Below are 25966 nucleotides of genomic sequence, written 5' to 3'. Positions count from 1 at the left end.
AAAATAGAAATACCATACGACCCAGCTATCCCACTACTGGGTCTTTATCCAAAGAACTTGAAATCAACAATACAAAGAGATCTATGCACCCCTATGTTCACTGCAGCATTATTCACAATAGCCAAGACATGGAAGCAACCCAAGTGCCTATCGACTGATGAACAGATAAAGAAGATGTGGTATACATACACAATGGAATAGCACTCAGCCATCAAAAAAGACAAAACCGTCCCATTTGTAGCAACACGGATGGACCTTGAGGGTCCGATGTTAGGCAAAATAAGCTAGACAGAGAAAGACAAATACAGAATGATTTCACTCATATGTGGAAGATAAACAAACACATGGACCAAAAGAACAGATTAGTGGTTACCAGAGCGACAGGCGACTGGAGCGGGTGGGTGAAAGGGGTAAAGGGGCACATACATACGCTGACAGATTAAAATTAGACTACTGGTGGTGAGTACAATGCAGTCTATACAGAAATTGATAAATAATAATGTACACCCAAAATTATACAATGTTATAAGACTTTACTATTTCAATAAAATAATTGGGGAAAAAAAGAAAATATGCTGAAATGTTAAAAAACATTAATCACATCAGGGTGGAATTATAGTGATCACCCCCCCATTCTCCAACCCTACCCTACGCAGGCCCAACTTCTTTTTCTTTTATGTACTTACCAATTTTCTATCATAAAATGCATCATTATGTTTCATAATCATTAAAAAAATTGCTAATTCCACCCGAAAAATAAAATAAATAAAAATAAATCAGTGGTTTTAATTTGGCTAAATTTTGTATCATTTTCTATACTGCTAAACAGTAATTACTTAAAATTGAAATAATATGCTGCTCTCTCAAAGATTTAACTTTCTTATATTTTAAAAAAATCATTCTTGATATAGTCAAAGATCATAAAACAAATGCTAAAAGCCTAACGAACCACATTGAAATCAAATTATTATTTTCTTTTCTGAGGCAGAGTCACCCTGAGCTAACATCTTCTGTCAATCTTCCTCTATTTTGGATGTGGCTCACTGCCACAGCATGGCTGACAAGTGGTGTAGGTCTGCACGTGGGAACCGAATCTGGGCCACCACAGTGGAGCATGCCGAACTTAACCACCAGGCCACTGGGGCTGGCCTGAAATCAAATTTTTTCAACAAGATTTTAATGGAAAGCTAAGGAGCTTAGAATTTTGTAAATAATTAAACCTCTCCACCTTTCTTTCTTCCGTCAATTTCCCAGCCCCCACCCCCATGCAACTTGGACAGTTTGGTTAGAAACACATTTGAGTGGAGCTCAGAGGGGGGACTTGGTAGAGGAGAGAAAGAAAAACACAGTGCATAACAACCGTCCGCTGAGTTAACCCAGGAATACTCCTCTTCACAGGGCTTCACAGTCGGGCTGCTTTGGCCTGGACCTGTGAAACGAAAGGAGAGTGTGAGTTTCTCGGTGGCCCTTTCAAGATTCTTCCCAAGAGCAAAGCCTGTTCTGTTCTACATTCACAGGAAAATCACTCTTCTATGGTCAAGGTGCTTGAATGAATGGTCTTCTATTTCAATTCAAAATAATATTATCTTTGAGGTATATATTAAATTTGTTGGCCCTCTTTTATTTCAGTCGAGAAATTATTTTGAACACAGGGAGATGACCTAGCACACAATCAGAAGTCATTGGACAATGTCTGTTTGAATTTATTAAGGCATATGGACATATCCTTGTCTTAAATAAAAGACTATAGAGGGGCCAGTCTGGTGGCACAGCAGTTAAGTGCGCACGTTCCACTTCGGTGACCCGGGGTTCGCCGGTTCGGATCCCAGTGCAGACATGGCACCACTTGGCACGCCATGCTGTGGTAGGCGTCCCACATATAAAGTAGAGGAGGATAGGCATGGATGTTAGCTCAGGGCCAGTCTTCCTCAGCAAAAAGAGGAGGATTGGCAGCAGATGTTAGCTCAGGGCTAATCTTCCTCAAAAAAAAAAAGTGTAAGAAATATTTGTCAGCTGTAAAAATGAAAGTAAAAACAAATATCAAATCCACTTATGAAAGAATAGAAAAGGTAAGCCAAAAGTAATCTCTAGCTCTTTCAAAGTCAAAAACAGTCCCTTTTGGAAGGAGAAATTTTAAAAGTTCAAGGCAAAATAGCTAATACATTTTTGTTTACGCTGTTAGAAGTACAGTATAAAATATTATTTTCAAGGGCTAGATGCCAAATTACTAATGTAAATATATGCTTTTCAGAGAATGATGACAACAGTAGTATGAAACAGACAAAATTAAGCGAGAGTTTTTGCACATATCGTACAAATATAAATTTAGGACTTTGGTTTTACCAAAACTATACAAACCTTAACTTCATTCATGATCATATCAAATTAACTACCTTGGTTCCTCTTTGTTGTCCCCTCCAAAACAGGCCTCTTGTGCTTTTGAGCTATTACATTTTACTTGGCTTAATCTATAACTAGAGCAAGACTGAAATAATCATCTGTGTCATCTAAAAAAAACACACTTATACAACACTGTCGGGGGGGAGAGAGAGAGGCAGTGGCCTGGCACTGATGACCATCAAACAGAAATTGGGGACTAAACCAATGGACCCTGAAAGACTAGTAATTTGACAGGAAATTTCAACAGTAACTGAGAAACCAATGATACTTTACATAAAATTTAACCTTTTGTATGATTTTTGCTTTTTAGTTGATAACATACATTTATAGTTTGATCTTACTACTGTGGGTATAGTTGAACATGTTATTAATCCAATTGTTGAGATGATAAAAAGAAATTAATATATTATTTTATAAAAACATTCTATCATTAAAAAGCAATTCATTTAAAGTTTGTTTTAGGGCCAGCCTTGTGGCCAAGTGGTTAAGTTCTGGGGCTCCGTTTCCGGTGGCCCATGATTTTGCTGGTTTGAATCCTGGGTGCGGACATGGCACTGCTCAATGAGCTATGCTGAGGTGGTGTCCCACATGCCACAACTAGAGGGACCCACAACTGAAAATACACAACTATGTGCTGGGGGGCTTTGGGGAGAAAAAAGGAAAAATAAAATATTAAAAAAAAATTGTTTTAAATTAAAATAGCTCATAAAGTTCTTGCTTGTTTACTTAAAGATTCATGGAAAAACTTATTGTTACTACATCCATATAACCTGTTCACTCTACTCTTACCACCCACTAAACCTTAACTCTGCCTGTAGTACCCCCACAGTGGGGATACTCAAGTAGCAGACACTGATGATTGCCTAAATAAACCAATATCCATTTCTTTCTTTTTTTTTTTTTGAGGAAGATTAGCCCTGAGCTAACATCTGCTGCCAATCCTCCTCTTTTTTGCTGAGGAAGACTGACCCGGAGCTAAGATCTGTGCCCATCTTCCTCTACTTTATACGTGGGATGCCTACCACAGCATGGCTTGCCAAGCAGTGCCATGTCCGCACTCGGGATCTGAACCGGCAAACCCTGGGCTGCCAACAAGTGGAACAGGCGCACTTGCTGTGCCACCAGGCTGGCCTGGTATCTCTCTTATCTTAATTAAAGAAAATGGTACTGATCTCCCACTGCATCCTCCTGCGATATTCTGCTTATCAGAGTCTGGCTGTTTGCTGAAAGAGGGGGCAGGTGATCGCTCAAAGCATCTATTTGAATGCTTTTTACATAGAAGTGCTTTTACTTTTGGCTGAATAACAGGGAAAGAGTATCTGTGTGAGTGTGTGTGTATAGGGCGATGACAGTAAAAGGACAGGCCTGGCATGGTGACTACCTTCCTTCACCTCTATTCACTTAAAATAGTTAAGTTCAGAGACATTGTGATATAATGATCACAAACATCACTGCTCCAAGAACCAGGTGACAAAGTGTGGCAGAGTGGTGGCCTTGCTTCTGCAGTTGAGCCCAGCCCAGCTCTGGCTCATCCATGGGAGCTTTGGGAGCACTGAGAGAAAATTCCCTTGACACCAACCCTGACTCTCTCAAGGAGGGCAGGAGCAGTGGTGGAAGTGACAAGCTCCCTACTGCAAGTAATGTTCAGGCATCAGACTTTCAGGAGGAGGTTTGAGTACAAGAACAAAGACAAACATTACAGAGCATGTGTGAACTGTCTCTTGGAGAATCCTGGAAATATGGGGAGTAGGTGAGGCATCTTCAGGAGTCTGGGGGTCCTATGGAACGTAATTTAATGTAGCTGGAATCCAATCCATAGCCCAAGCTGGTGAGAGTTTTAAAGACAGTGATTTTTGGCTAACAGACACTTTAACTCTTCATCTAATTCAAGTTGCCATTGGTGGTATTGAGAAGGCTTTTCCATTAAGAGAACTGGACAAGAGAAAGGAGGATCATTCAAACTACAATGAAGCAAGAGAATGCTTATTGACGGCAGAGTAATTGGAGTATATTCTCTGACCAAAGGGAATAGAGTTTATTCTTCTTTGAGTTCATATTAATGGCATAGTTTAGTAACTGTTTCGAGAGGATAGAAAAGTCTCTTTCTCTTCTACACTTCAAGATTATATATGCAATATTAGCATCTCGTCTATTCTCCCTCCCCCCCTTTCTCTCTCCCTCCCTCAGTAGAATAACAAGAATAAAGAGATCAACCAACAATCAACAAAGATTAATATTTTCTGAACACATTGCATATAAGATATTATGCCAAGCTCTTTAAGGGGATTTTTCAAAATAGAGTAGACACTCTATTAAGCGACTTTCACTTAGTCAACTCACTAGATTAACTAATGCTGGCTGTTCCCTCTGTAAAACACACAGGCTGACGCCTGCAGCCTCTGAGTGGTTACCAATGGGCTATCTCATAGTAATCTGCATATTTATGCTTCTTGCGCCTGAGTTATGACTATCAAGAGCCATTCATTCCTTGCCCAGATAGTATCTGAGTGCCTACTATGTGGCAGGCACTGTTCTAGGAGCTAGAGACACAGCAGTGAATAAAACAGGCAAAAGTTCTGCCCTTATGAAGCTTACATAAAACTCAGTTTTTAGTTTCCCAAACTCTTAATGTTAGTTAGTCTTGCTAATGTAATTAGGTAATTTAATTTCTACATACTTTATTAAATGTAAGTGCAAAAGATATTTTTCCTATTGAAGTTAAAAAATGGTTAAAGTGGTAAATTTTATGCTATGTATATTTTACCACAATTTTAAAAAAATGAAGTTGCATGCTATGGAAAGACAAATTACTGCCACAAATTAACCAGAGGGAAGAAAACTGGAATATTTTACACAAATATGGAAGTATTCTAACTTATATTATTTCATGAGTGTCCTCAAGTTCTACATTTCCTTTAACAAAAACCAAAACAGAAAATTGTAGATTTTGCATTTGGAAAGGGTTTATGTAAAAAAGGCAACCTGGAACTCTCAGCAGCAGATTCACAGTCAGGAAGGCCCTGGCCCAGCATCAAAAGATTGGCTAATGAATGTATAATGATAAGTTTTTAGTAAAAATAAAATGCTTAAGTTACATATGTATCATTTTTTATAGTTCTCTACTTTAATTTTTTAGATGGACTAAAGAACTACTCATTCTAACAGCTTCAACTCTCTAAGACGAATTTCCTTTCTTCATGTCCTTGTAAAATGGGGCAGATTCAGCATTTCTCCCGTTTATATAAATATCATAAGTCTGGATTTGGCCCTAAAGTGACGGCTAGCTTCTGTAGCTAAGACCATTTCATCCTAAGTTTTCTATTAGTCATTATAGGGGAAAGGGTAAAAATCAAGGCAATTAACTTTTAAGAAATATTTTACAAAGTGATGCTTTGTTTTATTAAACACCCCAGCTCCACCAAACAAAGCCTTTAATGATCAACTTTCTTGCACAGCAGCTCCCTCCCATCAGACCGTGTGAAATAACCCTCTTTAAAACAGAGCACAAACGAGAAAGCTTAACTTCTGATTTGGTTTCCATTTCTGGGAACACTCAAAAAAATCAAAATTAGCATCATGAATCCTAAGGCAAGTCCCTATAGGTCAGATTTAGAGACAGCGTATTCCTATTTAATTACTTTTTGTATGTTCAAACATGGATAAGTTTCAAAAAACAGAAGGGTTATGCTTGTTTGCCATACTTCCTTCAACCAAACTGGATAGGCGGTTACATAACTTGCCAGGACAAGTAGTAGAAATGAGTCAGAGACAGAACCAGCCCTAGTAAAAATTGTGAATTAGGCAGTTTGACTTCAGTGCCACACCCCTTCAGTACTACATACACTTCCCTGATCCCCTCCCTTGGTATCATCAGCCCTGGGGTCACCCTCATACCACATACCTCTCCCCCACCAAATTCCTGTCTCTCCCTCTCATTCTCTTCACTCACACCGAAACTAGTTTCCCCTCTTTCCTCCTTCCCCTTCATTAATTAAAATTTACTTCTCCAGTATCTCTCACCCTCAGGGTTTAATGTGATAACTACCTAATCTGATAAACCAATCCACACTAATGTGCAAAGCAAGCAAGCTGGAAGGTGAAGTGAATTTTAACTTGACCTTCTAAAGTTAACACCTTTGCAGTTTCACTCGTTAGGAACTAGAAGTGAGTATTTCCAGCTGAGGCATTCTGGATGAGGGAAATATTTTAGTTCGGGTAGAGCCAATAAGCACCTGCCAAATCAAGTGGGAGCAGCTGAACGCTTTTAGCCTAACATGCTGCCAGCCCTGATTAGGGTAACCAACAAGCCCTGGTCAGTTTGGGGCCGGTAGGGATAAATTGGAAAAGAGCTAAGAATCTGGTTGGCAAAGAAAAGTGAAAGTTATAGGTGCATCACAATTAAATTTTTCTGACTTCACCATTCATAGGACTAGCTAGCCCTGGTACCTAATAAATATGTTCTAAAGTTTCTCTTCAGAATGAAAGAGATTATTTAAAAATTTTTTCTTAATAAGACTAAAACACTAACTCCAAATATCTGCACAGCTTTCGTTGTTGCTGTTGTTTGATTCTTAAAAGTAGCGCTTTAAAGTTTACCAATCGTTTTCATACACATATTTCATTTCATCCTGTTGAATGCTGAAAGAACATCACAGGCTATTATGCGTGGAACATGTCCACTAGTCTTATTTCCGCACTGTATAAATGAGGAAGATGATGCTCAGAGAAGTGAAGTGGCTTGCCAAGATTTGTACTTAGATCTTCTGGTACAAATGCTGTGCTTTCATTGTACTGAGCTACCAGGCTGCCTCCCAACACTTAGTTATCTGTGCCACTGTGGTCACGTAACTCCACATCCTAGGGGAATTCTCACATTTTAAAGAGAGTTCAGCTACTACCAAAAGAAAGTAACCTATTTATTCAATGGACCTGAGGGTAACTGTAGTCCTATCTGGTTTCCATCCTGCATTTTTTCCCTAGCTAATTCTCGGTTCACTTGGAAGTGTTAGGACTGCCTCACAAAGTCTTCCTTAAGCGCCGTCAGAGTTTGTGCTCCAATTACCTGCTCATGTTTTAGTGGATAACTTATCTTGCTTCTGCTTCTCACCTGGGCCAAGTTCCCATCACAGTCCTTACTCTGTAAGCAAGAAAGGATAATATGTTTCTGGGCTTAAAGGCGGAAAACACTAACATAGTTGGTACAAGCAGGAACGCACATATTTCACACTGAGATGAACACAAGAAGCCAGCTGGGTAAACACCGCTATTTACAGATTTAGATTAGCCCAGAATTCATTTCAACCTTTGAGGGGAAAGGTGGCATGTTTAAATCATTGGCATTTAAAGCACACAATCTTAACATTTTGGAGAGATATAAATCCCTTTTCGAATTTGTCAAAACATATGGATGCATTCCCTAGAAACCTGCACAAATACACATACTTGGAATACAGTTTCCAGGGGTCCATTATGGGGTGATCCATGGGCCCCACATAAAATATTCCTGACTTAAAGTGTGTCACAAAGATGGCCCCTAAGCGATGAAGATTCTGAGGCTCCTGGGCCCCTCGGAAGCCCAGTTAAATTTGTGTTATGGTTAGCTATCTAATTTCTTTACTATTAGTAGTGATAATCCATGTTGACCTTTTCTAACAAAAGTAACACACACTTGTTGTAAAGATTCTAAATAAAAGCCTTTCAGAAATGCAATGTTTTCTGTAATTCTAATCCTGAGAAACCACTGTTAATAGTATAAATATTGCCATATATAGATACTTGTACATTTGAACAGAAATCAGACCATACTGTACAACTTGATTTTGTCACTAGATAATATATATGAGTGGACCATAGTTTATTTAATCCTTCCACTATTATGGACATTTATTTTGTTGTTAATTTTATGACTACTAACAACACTGCGATGAATATTCTTGATCATATCTCTGGTCATGTATATAAACATTTCTATAGGATAAATTTCCAAAATGGGATAAATTAAAGGATATAAACATAAATTATAAAAGACATTGCAAATGCACTCCAAAATGGAATAAGCCAACCTATAATCCTACCAACAATCATGGGACGTTATCTATTTCACATATTTTCACCAATACCAGATACAGTCATGGTCACACAATATTTCAATCAACGACAGACCACATATACAACAGTGGTCCCATAAGAATAGTACTGTGGAGCCTGGGTGTGTAGTAGGCTATACCATCTAAGTTTGTGTAAGTACACTCTGTGACGTTTGCTCCACAAGGACATCACCTAACAAGGCATTTCTCAGAAGAATCCCCATCATTAAGCGATGCATGACTGTATTGTCTTTAAAAATATTTTTCCAATGTGATAGTTATACATGGTATCCTACTTTTGTTTTAATTTTTCTTTTTCTACACAGTTGTTTTATTTTCAAATACTAATTGCTTTTCTGAATTTCTTTTGTAAATTTCTTATTCATTATTGTTTTTTATCACTATATAGAAGCTTTATATTTTACATACTAAAATTTACAAGTTCTTTTAAGGTTTTTGGAGACAACTAAGTAGCTGCTGCTACCACCAAAATAAATTTCATATGAATCAAAGAATAAACTGATCAAAACAAAGCCATAAAGGTTCTAGAAGAAAACAAGGGAGAATATTGTTGGTAACAAAAAATAAAATGGCTTGTAAGCATACAAAAAGGTGCTCATAATAGACATGAAAATTATAGCTGTAATGAGATAGCATTTTGTACCTGTTAGATTGGCAAAGGTCAGAAAAGTTTGATACTGCTGTGTTGGTGAGGGGAAGGGAAACATCGTGTTCTGTCAAACTTTCCAATTGTGCTGGATGACTATAACTTGTACTGCTTCTCTGGGGGCAGCTTGCTTTTGTCCATCAAAATGTAAAACGTGTATACTCTTTAATCCAGAAATTATACTTCTAGAAGCTCAACCTACAGCTTTATTCCACATGTAAGCCAGGATCAGGTACAAAGAAATGTATTTCACTGGTAAGGAATGGCAAAAGATTGAGACTAACCTATGTGTCCACTAAACAGGGAGGAGTTAAATAAATTACCCTACATGTGTAAAAGGATTTCAGTCTAAATGGAACTGGAGGATATGAAATGGAGAATCTCACACATGCGCCCTCAGAAGAAGGGAACGGAAGAACTCAGAGACTGATTCCTCGTAAACACCTGGTTTATAGAAGACCGAAACTTATCTCCTGACCAATGAACATCCATCAAGAATCTCTCCCCAACCTCAAGAAAATGAACTTATTGTTTGGACTCTGGCTGGACTTCTCCCTCTTTGCCTTCCTTGCCTATAAGTACAGCCTGCCCCAAACCTTCAAGGGACTCGCCTGTAGATTGCTACAGCACATGTTTCCCGAATTGCAATTCCTGTGGCATTCTCAAACTCAATTTCTGGTCATTTGAGCTTGCCTCAGTTTACTTCTTCATTTAGGTTGACACATCTAAGCAACAATACTATGGAGCCATTCAAGGAACCAGGCCCATGTACAGTATCTGATAATAGAGATCCAAGGGCTATTAGGAAGTTAACAAAAAGCACGGTATTATATGAGTATGTGAGCTAACATTTCTTTGAAAAAGGATATGTATCTGTGTGTCTGAAAAAATACACAAGAAATAGCTAGGTTTGTCAACATCAGTCATTAAATGATTCACTTTTCTCTGTATCCAGTCAACCACTTTATCTACTGCTAATCATTGTGATTCATCATTTATTTTAATATCTTTTAGTGAGATTCCTCATTTATTTTCTTTTTTAGAATCTTCTTGGTTATTTTTGAATAGTTAATCTTCCAAATGAATTTTTAAATTATTTTCTCGAATTCTGAAAAGTATTCTGTTAGACATTTGATTAGAATTCTATTGGATATGAAGATTATTTTTAAAAGATATTATAATTATACAATGTTTGAATCTCGGTATTTAATCTAAAAGTATATCTCTTCTTTATTCAAACATTTTCATGTCTCATAAGTTTATCATTTTTAAAGTGTTTTACTAATTTCCTTTAGTATTATTTTAAGCTATTTAATTTTTTGTGGTTGTAAATAGGATTATTTTTATCTTTTATTTTCCAATTGGTTATGGTTTACACATGGGAAAGCTTTTGATTTTTGCATTTAATTTTTATAACTGATTACCTTAACTCATCTTTTTATTGCTTCTAAAAGTTTTTCAATTCATCTTTGGGGTTTTCATATCATCTGCAAACAAATGAAAATCCTGACTTATTTTCAGTATTTAATTTCTTATTTCTATTCCATATCTAATTGCACTGGCTATCATTTCCGTACAGGGTATGATGGGCATTCTTGCCTTGTTCCTGACTTCAAGGGGATAATTATAGTGTTTCATTATAAAGCAAGTCTCTAGCTTTGGTATAAAGCATACATTTTTAAATTATCTATTCTAAATTCTTCAAGTTTTTATTAGGAATGATGCTGGATTTTACAAATCCTTTTCAGCATCAGTTGAGACGCTCATATAGTTTTTCCCCTTTGACTTATTAATATAGTCAACTATATGAATAAATTTTCTATTACTGAACCATTCTTTATACCTGACATAATTCCTCTTAATTTTGGCATATCATTTGTAATGTAGTTCTGGGTTCTATTTGTTAATATTGTATTTTAATTTTACATTATATTCAAAAGGAGATTAACCTGTAGATTTCTGTTTTGTGTACTCTTTATCAGGTTTTGGTATCGCAGCCATTTACTTTAAAAACAGCCTTTCAGCTCATACAAAACAGAAGGATTCCTGGTGAAAAAGCCTTGAGGGCAACCACCTGAAATGGCCTTAATGCAAAAAAAAAAAAAAAGCTCACAACACTGTGGTTTGTCTACGTTTGTGAAAATTTCCAACACTTTACTCTTTATACCTTCTTTCTGACATGAATCCACAAGCTTTTCCAAGTATTAAGGACATTGCTTTTCTTTCCAATAAAAGTGTGAACTTCCTTTCAGTGGCAAACAGGCAGATGTTCCATGAAGGTTTTATCCTCACAGACCTACCTCTCTCTCTCCCCTACATGAATCAGAACATTTAAAAACTTTCATTTAAGAAAACGGGGGAGAACTGGGGAAAGGGCTCCAATCCTTCACTTCTGTCTCCAGTTCAACTAGCCTGATCCTTTCACTGTTATTTACTTTCACCACTCTACTCCCGCTCTGCTCTTTAGTTTTATGTGTGCCCTTCAACCGTCTTCCTCATCTTTGCTTCACTCATCTGGTGACCTACCTTCAAAACCCAGTTTAAATTCCCCTCCCCCACAATCTGACTAACCCAGCCCATTCCACATACCATAGACCTTCTCTCATTTACTACTGTACTCAACGTTTGGCTGTACATTCTCGCTATAATTGTTCTCAAATTGTTTCAAGAGCAATCGTTTTCCTTCCTAGGCTCTGCGGTTAGCTCCTTGAGGGCAGGGACCTTATCTTACAATTCTGCTGTGCATTTTCTATTGCGTTTAGCACTGTGAGTTCTCATTCAATGCACATGCGCAAGGCATATTTGACTGAAGACATCCATCACAGTTATTCACTTAGTAAATGAGATAATGAAAACTCAGCGCTGGCCAAAGGTAAATCATTACTATTAATTCGCTTATTCATCATACACGTACAGCAGCCTCAGGGGCTGGGAGCCTGGGTCTGCAGCTTTAACTCTGCCTCAGAGCTCCCCACTTTGGAGCCAGCCATGAAGTTTAGATTCACCCACGGCTCAACACTAGGGGTTCAAGACTAAATTTGCCCCCTGGTCCCCTTCCCAGATGGAGGAGGTTACCTTATACTTCTGAGAATAAACTCAATCTTTTGAAACACAAACGACAAGATACCATTTGCTCATGAATTCAGCAAGACTTCCTTGAAAATCGTTGAAACCCAAATCTCTTAGCTTGCAGGATGGGAATAGGTGCTGGAGCGTGCCTTTGCCAAGCTGTAATGTATAGTCCTAGATAACAAAATGGATGTTCTTTATTTTATTCGATTATGTTAAACCTTTCAAAGTCTTTAATTTTAGGATTATCTTAGTTTCAGAGGGAAAATAACAGGACAAGAACTTACATACTGTTTTTTGGAAAAATACGAGAATTTGAGTTTTCCTGAGGGCATTTGGGGTTGATGATGTGCTGCCGCCACACCGTTGAGGATCACTTTACACCTGTGGGAAAACTCACCGAGCTGTTTTCGTTGACCCCGCCATTTCCAAGGTGCTATATTGTTGCAGGGGGTTGGCACCGCTTCTCTCTCTTTCTTTCTCTCTGTCTCTCTGTCCCTCTCTCCCCTTCTCACCCTTTCAAAGCCCGAATCCTGGAGGCAGGCGAGAGCACCGGGGAGGACGGGTTATTTAGATTGATAAGGGGGAAGAGCCAGCAGTTAGGCATTCTTCACTCTCCTTGGCACACCCCAGGGCCAAAAAGAACTGTTTCTGAAGTTGGAAGTGTGGGGGCGATCGGCTGCATTTTTAACTTGGCGTGAAATTAGGAGCCCACGCTGCAGGGGCTAAGAACTTTGCTGCCGTGCCATCAACCTGGACGAGGGGCTGGCCAGCAGAACGCAAAAGCCAGGCCCAAGGCACCGGTTGTCATAGGAACCGGGGCGCTGGTCTCCCCGGCGACTTCGTCCCTAGGGAGGGGGCGGGGCTGGAGGCCCGGCGGGCCAATGAGGCCGCAGGGAGCGTAGGGTTGGAGATCCGCGATCCTCTCGGAGCCCGGGAAGGGTTGAGTGACAGGAGCGGGGGCGGGGCCGGCGCGGCCGCTTGAGGTGGAGCCGGACTGGGGCGAGTCGCTCTGGCGGCCGCGGCGCGGCGAGGGTGACACGCCATGGTCTGGGCCCCTAGAGACCGTCGTGTTGGCGAGCCGCGCTCCCTGGCTTCCCGGTCCGCCTCAGCCTCCCGGGCAGCGCTCGGAGCCGGCTGCAGGGGCTGAGCCGCCCCGCGCCACAGGGTCTTGGCGAAGCGGTCGGAGGCGCGCAGAGCCCAGGAGGGTGGAGAAGGTGCCCGAGCGCTCGGGGGTCAGGCGCTCGGCCGGCCGGGGTCGCCGCGGGAGGGGCGTTTCCAGGCGTGGTGGAGGAGGAGGAGATGCTGCTCCGCTTCTCCCCCTCCCCAGGCTACTTCTCCGGCTCCTTCGGCCCACGCCCGCAGCCGCTTGGGGAAGAAGAGGGGGTGGCTCTCGGCGGCCGCCCCGACGCCGCGTCCCCGCAGCCCTCGGCCCGCGCTCCTGCAGCAGGACCGCGTCTCCGGACGAGCGGGTAAGGACCGGCGCGGCCCGGGCTCGGCGCTGGAGGGGCCGCAGCGCAAAGCAGAGCACACCGCGCTCGCTCGCTTCCTCTTCTCTCTGCTTTTGCTCCAGCCCCGAAAACCAACTCTTCTGGAGGGAACTTTTCTTTGGTTTTCGTGGTGGGGTGTTTTTAATGTTCGAGTGAGGGTGGGGTGACCGGGCTGGAGAAGGATGAGATAAAGTTTAATTGTGAGTTAGGTAGATCCACCTCCTCCGCGAGGGAAAGCTGGATTCTTGGGAATGAAACCCCAGAGGGGAAGTAAGAGATTGTGGGATAAGATGGAGTGACATTGCCCCATCGTGCTAGTGCAGCTCTGCTCTGTGCGTGCTGAGGGAAGGGCTCCCGGAGTCTGTTTCTAATTTCTGTAAATGATTGTGGACATGGTGTGGTTAGAGGCCGCCCAGAAGAATGTGTATATGTAAGGGCTCGAAGGAGAGGGGGTGGGGTGGTGGGGAAGGGAGGCAAAAGGAGAGACACTGTCTGATGCAAGCTCTTTTATTGCTTTTCTCCTCCGTGCTCTAGTTAACCGCCCCCCCCCCCCCCCCCCCCCCGCCCCGAGCTCATTACAGGGTATTGTAGGACAGAAAGCTGGAAAGCTAAAGTTGGGTAAAGTCAAGAAAGTTCTTAGGAAGCTTAATTTCCCTCTGCTGTGAATATAGTGGAAAAGGGGGAATGGGGAGAAATATTACCACTAAAATAGGTTTACAGCAATGCAGTTTCATTTACACATATACGATCGACGCCTCCACAAACTTCCAGCTAATCTCTTCGACCAGCCTTGTGTCATTTTCGTTTAATTGCATCTTTGAAACAACAAACGCGGTGACTTCATAGGGAGCTGCCTGGAGCTGAGTTTACCGCTCAGAAAATGGGGCAATCGGGTTTGTTTTCAAGGCGGAGATCTAAACAAAATGTAGGACACCTGATCTGTGGGTTGAGGGCATTGGTAACTAATTAGCAAGATTTAAAATTTTTATCTACAGAGTTTACTAAAGGATGGGAAAAAAAATGAAAGTCTCTATTATGAAACGAGTCTTGGTATTTTCCCAAATTCTTGATGACTGGGTTGGCAGGGGCAAAGTGAAAACTTGCTTGGTGCTATGATACGAATTATTTCTCATTTTAATATCATTAGGAGCATTTTTTATTAAGTTCATGCATATATTCAGTAAATTCATATAGGGGCAAATTGACTGCTTTATCATCCAATCCTAAATTTATTATGCTTTTTTCGTAACATTGTGTTCTAACTTTGTTCTAGGGGCTTTGTGGGAGTAGCTGTGGGGGAGAGGGTAGGATGGTAGCAGGAATTAAAAACAGAAAAATATCTAGGGTTAGTTATTAAGAAAAGGAACTAATTTGTAGTATCTTTCAGTTTTGCAATTAGAGAATTAACAACTTCCTTTTCTGTGTTGTAGGTTTGTCTTCTGAATTTACATTTGTCCCACCAAAATTTTTACTTGCGTATTTTTTGGAGGGTGATTACCAGCATCCAAAAATATTTATAAATAGCTTTTCATGTCACAAGTAACACACACGTACACAAACCATTAAAACCAGTGCTAATTAAAGGATAGCTTTCAATGCTATGACAGGAATCAAAAGTTGTAAAACTTAGATTATCTTTTCTGGAGGCGTGCCCCTTAAATGCGGGACGTGAATGTGAGAATTAGCTCGTCAGTTGTTGTGGGGTGGATGATAGGTGTCAATCTTTAAATGAATGGAATTTACATATTTTTTATTATCAAGAAAAACAGGGCAAATCCTTGCTTTATTCCACTTTTAATAGGTTAACGATTGGCTGGGGGAGCAGTTTACTCAGTTGAGTAGTATCTGTTTTTCCATCTCATCTTACTGCCCAGCCCCAAACGCACTGGAGGAAAGACTACTGGGGATAAGCTACTTGCTGCTGCTTCCTTTTTTTTGACAGAGTTTGTAATTTTTAAATAAATCACAAAACATGTTTTGTGGTATAGTTAAACTGGAATTAATACCGTTTGAAATGGAAAAGAAACACTACTATACTCCAAGCTCTGTCAACATTTCTTATTTTGGAATGTGCTTTGGGAGAAGTCTGTATCAATTGGAAGTGTGAGTTGAAGGTATTCTCCTAGCCTGCCTCTGAGGTAACCAAGTGTGACCCATTTGAGTTACTGTAACTTTACAAGGTAGGGGCCTAGCAAAGGAGAAAAGATGTTGGGTCTCAGGACAGGAGGGTTAGTGCTGATGGGAAGGGTGACAGTCTGTTGCTCTGGTTTCTCCTTTTTTCTTGGAGAACCTTTCTCTCTAAATTTGAAAATTAAGATGAGTTGATCAACTCAGGAACTGGATTTTAAAAAGATAGCTTTTAATGAATAAATTAAAGTAAAAGTTGCATATTCTCACTGTCAATATGTCACATCAAAACTGTGGTCTGTAAACTGCTCTGGGAGGAAGGAGTTCCTGTGGCCCTGGGAGTCTAGGGAGCAGAATGAAAACATCTTTAAGACCCCTGTCTTATTCTTCCTGTTTAGTGTCAGGCGCTGTGAATAAGCATCTGTCCTGTCCTGTCCGAAGAATGTGTGACTAGCTAATAACTTGTGAGGCAGTAGGAGACCAGTTGTTTAATTTAGGATTAAAAGGCAGCAACTCCTAAATGGTCTCCTTATAGAGGCTGGTATAGATTTGAACCATAGACCAACATGCTTTTCCTGGGATGTGCCATCGGGTGCTTAGGAAATACAGGAACAGGCATGCGTTTAAGTACCTCATTAAGTGCCTTTGCCTTGTCCTGTGTTCTACCACTGAATCCTGCTTTTTCTTTTTTGTTTGATTTCAGTGTGAAAATTTACTGAAACAAACTTCCTCAGAGAGAATCCTTCTGCTGAAGTATAGAGAGTGTGGATTTTATTTTATGACAAACATGTCCAAATCCTAGAGAACGTTTTAAAATTTACCTTCCACATCTGTAAATAATTTAATAATATCCACCTCCTAAGGTAATTTGAGGATGAAATTAAATAATATATGCAAAAGTGACAAGCGCAAGTTGACACTCAATGTTTAGTTTATTTCCTTCCTTTTTAATCTCTTTTATGTAGCTAACATTCAGTAATAACGAAAACTGATAGTTGTCTACCCAAATCATTCCTGAATGTTGAGAACATGTAACTCATATTTAGCCCTCAGCAGTTTCAGGATGAATCTGTGTTGTCGAAGGCCCTCTTTGCCTACCAGCAAAGAAATGTCTTGGGTTGCATTCTGCAGTGATGCTTAATAAACAGTTTCTTATTTTCTTTCTAGTTCATTGGTACTCAACCCTGGCTGCACGTTAGAATCACCTGGGTAGCTTTTAAAAATCTTTATACCCAGACTCAGACCAGACCAATTAAAGCAGAATCTTTGGGGGTGAGACTCAGGCATCCATATTTTTGGAAGCTCCCTAAGATATTACAACGTGGAGCCAACTTATGAACCAGTACTCTAGTCCTCTCTAGATGGTGAGTATGGAAAATTTGATTCCCACAAATGCAGCAACATTTTTATGTTAGTCCTTTCCTCTATATAAATCACAAGAATTAAAAAAAAAAGCCTGTGTCTCAGAGGCATCTATGTATATGCCTGTCTACAGGACTTTTTACTATTTGAATCAGAACTTAAGGTACAAATATTTCCCTAGTTCCTTAAAGCTGCACTGTCCAGTGTAGTAGTCCCAGCCACATGTGGCACATTTTAAATTAATGTAATTAGATACAATTTAAAATTCAGTTCCTCATTCCCACTAGCCATATTTAACTGCTCAGTAGCCACTTGTGGCTAGTAGCTATTGTATTGGATAGCTGAGATATGGAACATTTCTGTCACCACAGAAAGTTCTGTATTACCTAGAGGTTTTGAAATTTGTATTCTAATTTCTCATCGTCTGAAATGGAATATTATGTATATGTATAGTCATTTGTTTCAGATATATAATTTTAAATATATATATTATTTTTGAGTAATAATGGTTTAAGTGAGGAGAAATACCACATTTTCGTATTTTATTTTACCATTCTTCAATCTGTTGTACCTAGTTGTAAAGTTTTCCTTTTCAAAGTTAACTGAGAGGAGGAATTTTAGTGTCCTTGTATTTATTATTTATATCAGTATGCTCTGAATCTAACCAACGGCTTAATTGCCCTTGTGTACTACAACAGTTTCAGGTCTGGAACTAGAGAAAGTCACCATTTCAACTCAAGTGTTGGGGTTTGGTTCAAGGTATTCCTATCTGGTGAAGGTTTTTTTTCTTTTACATGTGGAGACTCTTAATTGTCCTATATGATTGAATTTTCCAACAGAAAACCGTCTTATTAATTTTAACATGAATATACAGATACATGAGAGACTTTATTATTTCCCTATAGGGGAGTCAACTCCTTCAAGAAAAATAAGGTTCCTAAACAATTTGAGATGGTTGGAAGCTAACATTATGTCATGAATTTTAATGGTGTTTGCCACTTGTTAACTTCTGATACACAGCTTAGAAGAAACTGCATCCTGAGTTCATCTCACCTGCACCTTCTCCTTAACACACCTAAAAGAAGAAAAGTTTTCTTTATTGGTTTAGTGTGTTCTGAGTAGAATGGAAACATATTATTTTCATTTAGGAATATTCTTTTTTTTTTCCTTATTGGTAGATGGTGCGTTTCCTTTTTTTTTAGCCATCCATGGTGGTCTGGTGGTTAAGATTTGGCGCTGCCGTGGCCCCAGTTCATTTCCTGGTCAGGGACCCACACCCCATGTCTGTTGGTTGTCTTACTGTAGCATCTGCATGTTGCTGACATGCTGAAAGCCATGCCACTGGGATTTCAAATACCAGTAGCGTCCCCCATGATGGAGAGGTTTCAGTGGAGCTTCCAGACTAGATCGACTAAGAAGGAGGATCTGGCCACCCACTTTTGAAAAAATTGGCCATGAAAGCCTTAGGAATAGCTGGAGCATGATGTCAGATAAAGCGCTGGAAGGTGAGAGGATGGCGCAAAAAACCTGGGCAGGGTTCTGCTCTGCTGCATACTCGATTGCTAGGAATCGGAATCGAGTCCACAGCACAAACAGCAAACATTTCTGTTTACATAAGTTACATAAACGCATGCTTTTTATCTACATTGAGAGTTATTTGTTGAAAGGATGCCTGAGGGAATGCTTTGTATACAATATCATTTTCATGTTTTCATGCTTTTTCCACTTAATTCTAATGTAGTCTCTGGGACGAAAATCAAACAATCTTGTTGAATAATTTAAATTAAGGTTAGAACGATTATGTAACCTGAAAATGTGGTAAATATATTCAAAGTTGTTCAGGTTTTTTTTTTGGAAGAAAGATACAGCCTGGGAATTTTTTAAAATAAGAGAACACTTTTAAGAAATTTAGTTTCTCTTACATACTGCTTGAGTATTACTTAAGCAATTTTTCTATAAAAGTGTAATTTTTAAAATAAACATTTAAACTATTAAAGGATGATTAATTTGTTTTATTTTATTTTATTTTGGTGAGGAAGTTTGGCCCTCAGCTAAATCTGTTGCCAATCTTCCTCTTTTTTTTTTTTTCTCCCCAAAACCCCAGTACAGAGATAGTTGTATCTCCTAGTTGTTAAGTCCTTCTAGTTCTTCTCTGTGGGATGCCGCCACAGCATGGCTTGATGAGCGGTGTGTAGGTCTGCACCCACAATCCAAACCGGCGAACCCTGGGCCACTGAAGCAGAGCACGTGAACTTAACCACTACACCACCGACCAGGCTTCTGATTAATTCTTTTAGGTCTTAGTGTAGTAAAATATCTCTTCTAGAAAATACAGTGTAATTCAGTTTATGAAATGATTCAGATGTAACGTATGTAACATATCTCAGTTTTCTAAGTACTTTATGAAAATATACCAAAGCTAAAATGTATCCTTATAACTGTACTTCATGAAAGCTGGAATGGGTATTTTGTTAAAAAAAAAATTTTAAACCTGATAATTAAAAAAAATATATATATATAATGATACAGTGGAAACCTTGGTTTGGGAATGTTCAATTATCAAATCTAAACTAGATAAAACTGTACTGCACATATGTAACATTCAGTTGAGTCCAATCAGAACCTTGAAATTCTGACACTACTTTGAGGTATATAGAAATGAATAGCAAATAGGATATGTGTTATTACATAGTATCTGGCAATACTGTTACTTCAGTTATGATTCAAGTCAACGTATCCTCCAATGTTCTTACTTATATAATTCGTACAGTTACACTGAAAAATCTAGATTATATTATTCTCCATTATTAAAATTTAATGAAAATTTCCTTCATTTTTTTTTCTTTTCTTTATTGAGGTAACATTGGTTTATGACATGATGTAAATTTCAGGTCTACATCATTATATTTCAGTTTCTGTGTAGATTACATCATGTTTACCACCCAATTACCATCCATCACTGTACACATGTGCCCTATCACCCCTTTTGCCCTCCTACCTCCTCCCTTCCCCTCTGGTGACCACCTGTCTAATCTCTGTATGTATGTGTTTGTTGTTTTTTTACCTTCTACTTATGAGTGAAATCATACGGTATTTGACTTTTCTCTCACTTATTTCACTTAGCATAATACCCTCAGGGTCCATCCATGTTGTCACAAATGACGGGGTTTCATCTTTTTCATGGCCGAGTAGTATTCCATTGGGTATGTATTCCACATCTTTATTTGTTCATCCGTTGATGGGTGCTTAGGTTGTTTCCAAGTCTTGGCTATTGTGAATAATGCTGCAATGAACATAGGGGTGCAAATATCTTTACATGTTCCTGTTTTTGTGTTCTTTGGATAAATACCCAGAGGTGGAATAGCTGGATCATATGGTAGTTCTAATCTTAATTCTTAAAGGAATCTCCGTGCTGTTTTCCATAGTGCTTGCACCAGATTATATTCCCACCAACAGTGTATGAGGGTTCCCTTTTCTCCACATCCTTCCCAACACTTGTTATCTCTTGTTAATTAAAGCCATTCTGACAGGTGTGAGGTGATATCTCATTGAAGTTTTGATTGCATTTCCCTAATAATTAGTGATGTTGCTCATCTTTTCATGTGCCTGTTGGCCGTCTGTATATCTTCTTGGGAAAAATATGTGTTCAGATCCTTTCCCCATTTTTTAATTGGGTTGTTTGTTTTTTTGTTGTTGTATGAATTCTTTATATATTTTGGGTATTAATCCCTTATAAGATATATGATTTGCAAATATTTCTCCCACTTGTTGGGTTGTCTGTTCATTTTGTTGACGGTTTCCTTTGCTGTGCAGAAGCTTTGTAGTTTGATATGGTCCCATTTGTTTATTTTTTCTTTTGTTTCCTTTGCCTGGCCAGGCATGGTATTCAAAGAGATACTGCTAAGACTGATGTCGAAAAGCATACTGCTTAGGTTTTCTTCTAGATGTTTTATGGTTTCAGGTCTTATATTCAAGTCTTTAATTCATTTTGAGTTAATTCTTGTGTATGGTGTAAAATAATGGTCTATTTTCATTCTTTTGCATGTGACCGTTCAGTTTTCCCGATCCTATTGATTGAAGACACTTTCCTTTCTCTACTGTATGTTCTTGGCTCCCTTGTCAAAAATTAGCTGTCCATTAGATGTGTAGGTTTATTTATAGCTCTTGATCCTGTTCCGCTGATGTGTGTGTCTGTTTTTGTGCCAGGACCATGCTGTTTTGGATACTATAGCTTTGTAGTATATTTTGAAATCTGGCAGTGTGATACGTCCAGCTTTGTTCTTTTTTCTCAGGCTTCCTTTGGCTATTCAGGGTCTTTCGTTGTTTCATATAAATTTCTGAATTCTTTTTTCTATTTCTGTGAAAAGTATTTTTGGGACTTTGATAGAGATTGCATTGAATCTGTAGATTGCTTTAGGAAATACAGACATTTTAAGTATGTTAATTCTTCCAATCAAGAGCATGGAATATCTTTCCATTTCTTTGTGTCATCTTTGATTTCTTTCAACAATGTTTTATAGTTTTCAGTTTAGTGGTATTTCACTTCTTTGGTTAAATTTATTCATAGGTGTTTTATTCTTTCTTCTTCAATTTTTCATTTTTTTGAGGAAGATTAGCCCTGAGCTAACATTTGCCACCAATCCTCCTCTTTTTTCTTGAGGAGGATTGTCTCTGAGCTAAACTGTGTCCATTTTCCTCTCTTTTGTATGTGGGCCGCCGCTGCAGCATGGCTTGACAAGTGGTGCATAGGTCCACGCCCAGGATGTGAACCCGTGAACCCCGGGGCACCGAAACAGACTGTGCAAACTTAACAACTAAGCCACTGGGCCAGCCCCTCTCCTTCAGTTTTTAAATAAAAGATTATTTTAACATGGCCACATAGTATATCACACTCACTGTGTAACTGAAGACCAAACTGAGCTATGTTTTTAAAATAAGGTTTCAACTGAATCTTTCTCAGTGATTATGTTAGTACATCAAGACAACTTCTGACTTCAAAGGAATTTCAAGACTGTTTTGAGAGACTAAGATTTAATTCGAAAATGGGTAATGCTATTCTTCCACCTAAGGGGATACTCAAGAATTACTCTTCGTGAGCCAAGCTAGTTTTCTAGTAGCAGTAATGATGAACCTGGACGGATCTAACCACATTCTGATGCCCAGCTCCTTTGTAATTGTTCCTTATTCAGTACATGTACATTGAATTCCCGTTCTCTGCCAGGCACTCTACTAGGCACTGATGATACACAGATAAGACGCATTTCTGAGACAGCAGATAAGTGCAATAGTCTGTGGCCACATGGCTTTAATCATCTGAGTTCATGCCTAGGAAATCGATTGATTGACAGGCTATATTGACACACAGCAGCTGTGAAGATAAAATTAAATAACATGTAACATTGCCTGGTAAAACTTTACAAACACGTGGATACCTGTCTGAATGTGTGTGAATTGTTCACAGATGCAGCTGTGCATGGTGTTAACACTCCTGTTGGGTTTGGAGAGACAGTAGAGCGTGGCCTTTAGAGCATAGACTCTGGAGCCAGGCTGCCTGGGTTTTGAGTTCTGACTTTATGCTTTACTAGCTCTATGACCTTGTGCCAGTTTCTTAACCGTGCTGCCCTTTGGTTTCCTCATCTGCAAAATAAGAATGATAACCAGGCCTCTTTTAAGGGATTGTTATAAGGACTAAATGAGTCAATACGTGTAAAGCACTTAGAGCAGTGCCCAGTGCGTGCTAAGTATTTAATAAATATTAGCTGTTATTATTTTTGGTATGCTTAGATTTGATTTATAACAGATTTTTTTTTAACACTAGGTAAAGGTAATATATGAACTTAAATATAGTTTTTTTGTTTCAAAGTTTATGGCCCTCCTTTGTTCCTTGGGCTACATGTTTCTTCTACTTATTGCTTGGGCTCGTTGATAAATTAATGTGTGCTGGATTTTGACACACTTAGTGGAACTTGTAAAAATAAACGTCGTCCTCTCCAAACTACTCATTTTTAGAACACTGCATCTCCTGTTTTGGACTACTTTTAGAGCATATGGCCTGTGGTTTTGAATATCTTTGTGAGTGGCATATCTCTTCTTGGAGAGTGGGTTTGATTCAATTAAATCATTATTTGTGTTTTAGAAAGGTGAGTAGTTAAGGAGTATATTTTGAATTAACATGAAAAATGATTATAAAGTAAAAGGAGTGATTTTTTAAATAATGCTCTAAGCATAATTAGAAAAGAGGGTCTCAGAACTGTTTTTGATAACATTATATTCGTGAACAAGGGTCTGTATCCCCTCCAAGTGACTATTTTGAAAGGGAGCGCTCTCAGACGTATAAATTCTAGTGTATATAAATGTGCATATTCACAGTCTCACAAACAAGGAGTTATTACTTAATGTTTGTGAGCCTTTTGTTGTTATACTCCCGGGAGTAAGTTTTGTGAAGCGTAACTAAAATTCTTCAGAAAGTATTTGTGGGCACATTTCGGAACTGACATTGTGCACACTTTTAGAGCCTGTGATATACTAACATGTTATGAATCTCCAAGATGATATCATATATATCATTTTTCATTTATTTGACAATTTAACCACAGAATTCATAGTACATCTCTTAGCATCTCTTGTAATAGTAGCACTGATTTGGAGAATGCTGCTTGAGATATTTTTTGTGCTTGCACTACCCACGACCACTGCAATGAGTTATTTGTTCTGTTTCTTCCAGTCAGAAATTGTATTGGGTTGCTAGTACAAGAGACCTAGCATAACATGGCCTAAAGAAGGTTTTTTATCTTTAATGTATCATTAAGTTCAGGCATAATACTCCAGAGCTGATATGGCAGTTTCCAGACATGACAGTGAACCCAGACATCTTTTATTTTTCTTCTCCACCTCCTTAGTACATGGCTTTTATCTTCAGGATGGCCTCATGGTCACAGAATGGCTGCCAGCATTCCATTGATAATGTCTTTCCTGGTAGACATAGAAGAAATGAGGAAAATGGCTAAAAGGGTATGCCTTCCAGCTGAGTCAGATCCTTTTAAATAATTTTCTGAAAAGCCTTACCTAGTGACTTCTGTTTGTATTGGTCTCTCCTACTTGCAAGGGAAGCTGGGAATTGAGTTTTTTTGCTGGGCACTGGCTGTCCCAAAACTAATTGAAGTGAGTAGATTTTGGGGATCCAATTATTGTTCTCTCCAGAGTTTCTAACATCTGATCTCCATTTATTTCCAGTTCAGTACAATTTGGTTATAGTATGCATAGGTAAATTATAGACCATGTGCTAGGTTTTTGGGGAGATGGGGTAGGGGGCTTGGTTTTATTGACTTACCACTTGATATCCAACATGTAATTTAGGCTTATTAAAGTGCTTTGACCTAGAGGGTATTTAAGAAACTGGATTTACTCTCTGTGCAGGCTTCTTCACAACCATTAAGATTATCTGGTACTTTTATACTTTGTATTGTTTAATACTTAATTCTTTGTTATAAAATTGTCTCATTCATATAATTTAAAAATTCAGTATTTGACCTATCATTGAAATATTAAATTGTTATTGTTAATCTTTAACAAGACAAAATTAATATCTTTATCTTTTAGCTTTGGTGAAAACTAAATCTAGGTGGTGTCATGTTTATTCACATTCAAACATAAAGTAGGAAGCATAATATGGGAGAAAGAGCACAGATTTTGAGTTTATCTGATAGTCCTTGGTTTGTGTTTTAGCTCTTTTACTAATTAGAGTCATTTTCGATAAATAGTTTAATCTCCGTGTCTGGTCTGTAAAATGGAAATAATAACAACTACCTCATAGGGTTTTGTGAGCTTTATTCCTGGGTCATTATACATATGAAATGACAGAGACAGCCCACTGATTCAGTGTACAAGACTTCTTTACCTTTCGCTTTCCTCTTCAGCTGTATGTATTGGAGGAAGTAGCAACCTAAGAAATAAGGTTAATAATACTGAGGCAAAAGTTTGGTTTATCCCCTTCTCACCCAGATTTCAGCGTCTCTTGTGTACATTGTTTTCATTAGGTCCCCGACTGTGCTTTGGTTTTCAGGTTGTTTTATATGGAAAATCTTTAGATGTGGTAGCTACATATAGGCCACGTTAAGATGTTTGACACTTGAAAGGAAACAAGATGGGCAAATATGCCAGGTCCCCTTGAATATGTGAAAAATACAGAAATTAGTAGGAAAAAAATACCCACAGAATTGTTTGACTATAGTTAAAGTAGCAACAATTAGAAATATTTTACAAGTAGTATAAATTTATTTTTGTTTTGAATGTCTTTTGTTTCTTATCTAAACTAACTGTACAGCTGTAAAGTATTTGACTGCTCTGTGTTTAGAATTGTTTTCTGTATTTTGAGAAGTACTGAAAAATAAAAGGAAAATGATTCCTACTAAAAAACTTAAAATCTAGATTAAAAAAAAACACAGATAGGAAAGTATGAAATCATAATATATTACAAAACATTGAATAAGTGCAATGAAAGTTTTAAGGAAGAAGGCGTGGCTTGATTTAGTCAGAGGATTCACCTGGGGGTGGAGCCCGAGCTGCCTTGAAGACATGATTAGATGTCTGGGAGTGAGCGTAGTGTATCACAGAGCAGAAAGATAGGACTAGTGAATGAATTCGGGAGAGAGGACGTGTTTAAAAAGAAGTGCTGAAGATGGCGTGTGAAGGTGAGGAAAGTAGGGGGACAGAGAAGGAAGTATCTAAAGAGTCAATGAACTAGGAAAGGGTGATGTGAAAGTGCA

At 38.8% G+C, this 25966-nt stretch overlaps 1 protein-coding gene and 1 long non-coding RNA gene across 42 annotated transcripts in view; one reads left to right on the top strand and one right to left on the bottom strand.

Annotated features, from left to right (window-relative positions):
- Window positions 1-516: 516 nt before the first annotated feature.
- On the bottom strand, window positions 517-13033 carry LOC106782996 (uncharacterized). The gene is made up of 3 exons (XR_001380444.3): window positions 12623-13033; window positions 7463-7537; window positions 517-1429 (listed from the first exon to the last, which is right to left on the bottom strand). It is a non-coding gene; the product is annotated as an uncharacterized lncRNA (long non-coding RNA).
- Window positions 13034-13162: 129 nt separating this feature from the next.
- The window catches only part of PTPN13 (protein tyrosine phosphatase non-receptor type 13), a 201548-nt gene continuing 188744 nt past the window's right edge, over window positions 13163-25966 (top strand). For 14 of the 41 annotated variants that reach the window (XM_070263474.1, XM_070263473.1, XM_070263476.1 and 11 more), the window contains exon 1: window positions 13175-13694. The gene's annotated coding sequence lies outside the window, so the exon portion shown is untranslated. Of the gene's footprint in view, window positions 13695-25966 lie in introns of all 41 variants that reach the window. The other 27 variants (XM_070263486.1, XM_070263485.1, XM_070263484.1 and 24 more) reach the window with 8 other exon arrangements.

This window comes from Equus caballus, chromosome 3, assembly GCF_041296265.1.
Source record: "Equus caballus isolate H_3958 breed thoroughbred chromosome 3, TB-T2T, whole genome shotgun sequence".
Lineage (NCBI taxonomy): Eukaryota > Metazoa > Chordata > Mammalia > Perissodactyla > Equidae > Equus > Equus caballus.
This window is presented reverse-complemented; position numbering and strand designations above follow the sequence as displayed.